We start from the raw sequence: 4689 nt of genomic DNA, 5'->3' as shown, positions 1-4689 counted from the left end.
TAAAGCAAATTGCTCCCACCCTCCCTTAGCATGCGGTAAGCTGTGTGTGTCCCAGCAGCCACGTGACTGAAAGTCTGAACATGGCGCAGCACCTGGGAAGCTGGGAATGCCCGTGTGAAACACACAAGCTCTGTGCCCTGCACAGAAGCACCAGCCTCTGGTCTCTCACACTCTCTGGGCCCATGATCTCTACCAACTCGGGCAGTTCTCTGGAACTGCTTATTTTGGAGATGACGGGGAATGTTCTGTCACTGGGGATGCACATCCTTGCACCACAGTTTACTCTATGCCTAAATTTTCTTTGCTTTTGAGGCCTTGCATCAGACTGTCAGGCACTATTAAACAGAGACATTTGTGTTTATCTGCCTACCTGGTAAGGGAAAGGTAAGCAATTTTTATGCTTCAAATGCCTCTCATATCTCCCCAAGGGCATTTAGTTATCTCGCTCCTTGGCTGTAGGTACAGTTGTAGTGGGTGTAAGTTACAGCTTCCTCCTGCTCTATCTGCAAAGCAATCTGGATCCCAGCTGAGTTCATAGTGCAGTATGCAGTGATCTACCTTAGAACAAGTAGGGTCAGGACTTCACACTGCTTCCTTTGCCCCTTGTTTTAAATTAAACAAGTTCCTGATGATTTCCTTTACAGCTTACATCTATTTCAGGTGCGGCTGTCGCTGTTCCAGTGGTGCTAATGATGGGTTAGAGGGGTGTAATACAGGCCTGACATTTCCAGGTGACAGTAGGGATGACACCAGAGCAGTCTGTGCCACTCACAGAGGAGAGGAGAAGAAAATGGTGTCCTGTCTAGGAAGGTTTTGGGAACACCACTGAGGTTATGCTGGAAATTAGACTGAAATGAGACTGGTTCTAGTTTTTTCTTGCTTGTGACATAGCAAGCCAAGACTTTGTCCTTTTAGCCAAAGTCTGGGGGAAGCAGCTGAATGCTTTGCTGGCATCTGACCTGATGCTACCATGATCGTAGCCTGGAGTTACAGTTCTTCAAGGCACTTGTTTTTGGAGCTAGGGATGTCCTGTCAGACTACTTGGCATCAGCACACTCCCAGTAGTGGGTTGTTCACATGTGAATGAGCAGTGACTCAACTCGGTGCTTCTACTTCTACACCAAGAGTTCTTAGTGTTGCTCTTCTGTTTTCTTCCAAGCTGGAGTTTCCCTCTGCATGAAAGCAATTCCTCCATCCCTCAGAGTTGGCTACCCAGTTAGTCAAATATGAGCCAACCAGGATAGGTGTGCCTTGCTTTTAATAAAGTATTTTGCTGACAGGGAAATTTGAGCTTCTCTCTAGCTCTGATAGGAAGTTCTGTCCTGAGATGCACTGCCAAAACATAAGAGTTTGGTATTATGACTTCTTCTTGAAAGCTATCTTTGGATTTACTGCAGAAAATTTGCAGATTACAGACAGGTATCTAATTATTGACCATCAAAAAACCCCATTTTGCAACACTGAAGAAACTCACAAGAAAATTTAGATTTTTCTCTGTGTGTCACTGCCTTCATTTAGCTGGAATGGATTGTTTATATGAAAGAGAAAAAAGCCCTACCTCTAGGTAAGATGTAGCAACAAGCATTCCATCAGTGTAACTCCCTTGCCTTCTCTACCTAAGTGAGAACTACAAAGCATAAGCCTCTGGGAAATAATGCCAACAGTAACGTTTCCTTTCACTTAAAATTCCCCAGCAAATGCTCCCCAAGTGCACCAACTCTCCAAACAATTTGTAGAAGCCACAAAGTAGAAGTCTTGATGTGTACCACGAGAGGCAATATTGTAAAATGTAGGTGAACTCAGTGGGAAGAAATGATGATGTCTAACATCAGTTCAGAAGGCTGAATGATTTCTTTATTATAACTGTGCTATAATACATTAATATACTATATAAAGGAAGATACTAAAACTACATACCTACTTTTCTAACTATTATATCTAACTACTAACAACTTGTGACCCTGTTTATGAGAGTCTAGCCACAAATAGATCTGATTGGCCATCAGGCTCAAACAATTCTCACCCGAATCCAATCAAGCTATCACTCTAGGTAAACAATTCTCTTAAGTACATTCTACATGAGAAAAACAAGGAGCAGAAATAGAAATTGTTTTCTCTTTCTTTCTCTCTGTGCACCTCTATGAAAAATCCTGGGAGATAAATGTGCTACCACAAGGCAATGCGTGGTCAGTAGGGGTTGTGCAACATTACCAGTGAAGCTGTAGGGGAGAGAGCAGACTTGCTGCAGATGGGCATGTATCAAACCGGTCAACTGCAGCTGAGGGGCTTCTGAGAGGATATTTACAAATTGGTGATATCCTGTTTATGGGAGCCATGTAAACAATCAAAGGCCATTGCCCAGAGGCTCCACTGTTACTCAGATGTGCGTAAAAGACAGTTCTGACACGAGCAATGCAGTCGGCACTTGGATGATGTGACACGGCAATCAAAGCTGCTCCGCTGTAATTAAGCACGCGCAGTGATGCGCAGCGCGTTGCATAAGGTGCAGCATGAGACGCTGGGAAAGGGCTTGCAGAGAGACCTCTGGCTTAGTTTAGTTAACCTGTGCGCCCTTTAAAGTGGTAGGTTTGGGAAGATGGGTAATGAGCTTTGTGTGCTGTAGCTCTTCCTGGAAATCTCTCTCCTGGTTCACAAAGGGGAATATTATGGGAACAAAACAGGGGGAAGGGTTGAGGAGGCAGGATGGAGACAGAAGAGCAGAGCTGTGTTCTGCACAGGCTCTCAGGTCTGGCATGTTTCACCTGAGATCCTCTCCTGTGCTTAAGGGGCTTCAGGCTGATGTCAGGCTGCTTGTGTGCTGGGTTTGGAGGTTTGGACAGGGGAGCTTAATCTGGGTGTGGAGCTGGAAAGTGAGTGTGTGATGCTTGAGGGGGTGACCTCGGCTGTAGGCAAGCTGCAAGTCAGGGGCCAAAGGTGTCTCATCCTGAGCATCTGGTATGCAGCCTCACGAAAAAGGGGTTCTCAGGGATATCTGTTGAAAATCCTGTGGAGAAACTACTGTTGTTCAAAAGTTTAACGAGGTTCAGAGACCAAATTTGTGGTTGTCAGCCTTGGCTAATTCATCCTTGTTCCCTAGCCCTTAATTTCCTCTATGAAGGACAATGACCCTGGCTGCAGGAGGATCGATCAAGAACTGCCAGCCGTAGCTCAGTGCTGTTGTTAATTTAATAACATCGCTGATCTAATTGAACCCAGCCCTGGCCTTTGTCCTGTCCCACTTGATTTACACACATGCGCTCCCAGTGTCATAAAGGAAATCTCCTGCCTCTCTTAAATAACGCTAAGCTGCAGGAACGAGGACGAGGGGGTGGATGCGTAGATAGAGGAGTTATGTGGGAAGTGGCACAGTCAGCCAACTGGCCACTGCCACCTTGCCCCCAGGACATCCAGTTGCAGATTCCTGTTTTGTCCCATCTGCTACTTGCACCTCAAACGACCAGCACCCTCTGAACCTGTGGATGGAGAGACAGGACAAGTTCCCTGGGGCCTGGGCCTTTGCCTCCCCTTGGCCCTTGGGCAAACCCACAGCTCCTTGCTGAGAGAGCAGAGAAACATGAAGGCACTGAACGCCTTTTAATTTGCTTTTTAGTGTGGGAGGAATCCAGACTGCACTCTGGAGACAGGTTGGGGAACAGCCAGCTCTGACCAGAGAACTGGGGTCTGTCTCCTTTCCTGGTAGCTGACGGCAACCTGACCTGCATAAATGGGAGGAAAAATCATCATTGTAGGCAGATGGTTTCCACCTGTGCAGGAGCTCTCCCTGCCCTTCTCAGCCTCACTGAGGCCTACAGTCCTTCCCTGTGGCTTCCAGTCAGTACCCAGTTGGCTAATCCATTTCTTCGTGTGTAACCTAGGAACGGTATCCAAGGAGACTTGGATACCTGAGATGATGTTCAGATCGTTGATGGGAGGAGAAGGTGACTAGACGATGATTTCACATAGTCTTGGTCATTCCCAAAACAAACCCCAGAGGTTTCCACATACCATGTGACTCATGGGCTCTCAAGAGTTGGCGGTACTGAATTCACTGGAGATCAAAGAATATGGAGTTTTATAGCAGGTTGGGCCCAGTCAGGGAAAACACCGAATGGAAATGTGTTGTTGGGTGTTGCAATGTCAAAGTATTCCTGATCAGCTTCTTTCCCTTCTACCTGCATCTGCCTGTAGGCAGAGAGCATGATATCCAGCCTGGCTCCCAGCTGATGTGAGCTGCAGGGAGTGCCGTGGATTATTTTTGCTGGAGTCGTAGGAGAGCTTCACTGGGGACCAGAGTGTCCTAGTTTGAAACATGACTGCAGTGATGAATTGGGCACCTGTGTTTATAGGCTCCCTGGGGCAGACTGTCTCATCACCTCTGCATGACAACAGCCAGCACAATAAAGGCCTGATCCTCACAGCCTTTTTTTTTTTTTTTCTTTTTTTTTTTTTGGTCACTTCAGTAATAGTAATGATTAACAGTAATTATCAGAACAGTAGTGGGAGTGTCCCATAATGCTAGTGGATGGGGGAATTCCACTAAGTGCATCTGCTACAGTGCTTAGTGCTGGTTACCAGGCCAAACAAATACCGGAGACCTGTGGCTCTTTCCTAGATTTGGTTTCTGGAACATGTGCTGGCTGAGCTGGTTTCAGGTGGATTGCTGTTTACTCCATCATCTCTAATGACACA

Source organism: Vidua macroura, chromosome 4, assembly GCF_024509145.1.
Source record: "Vidua macroura isolate BioBank_ID:100142 chromosome 4, ASM2450914v1, whole genome shotgun sequence".
In the NCBI taxonomy this organism is placed as follows: domain Eukaryota; kingdom Metazoa; phylum Chordata; class Aves; order Passeriformes; family Viduidae; genus Vidua; species Vidua macroura.
Note: the sequence above shows the minus strand (reverse complement) of the source record.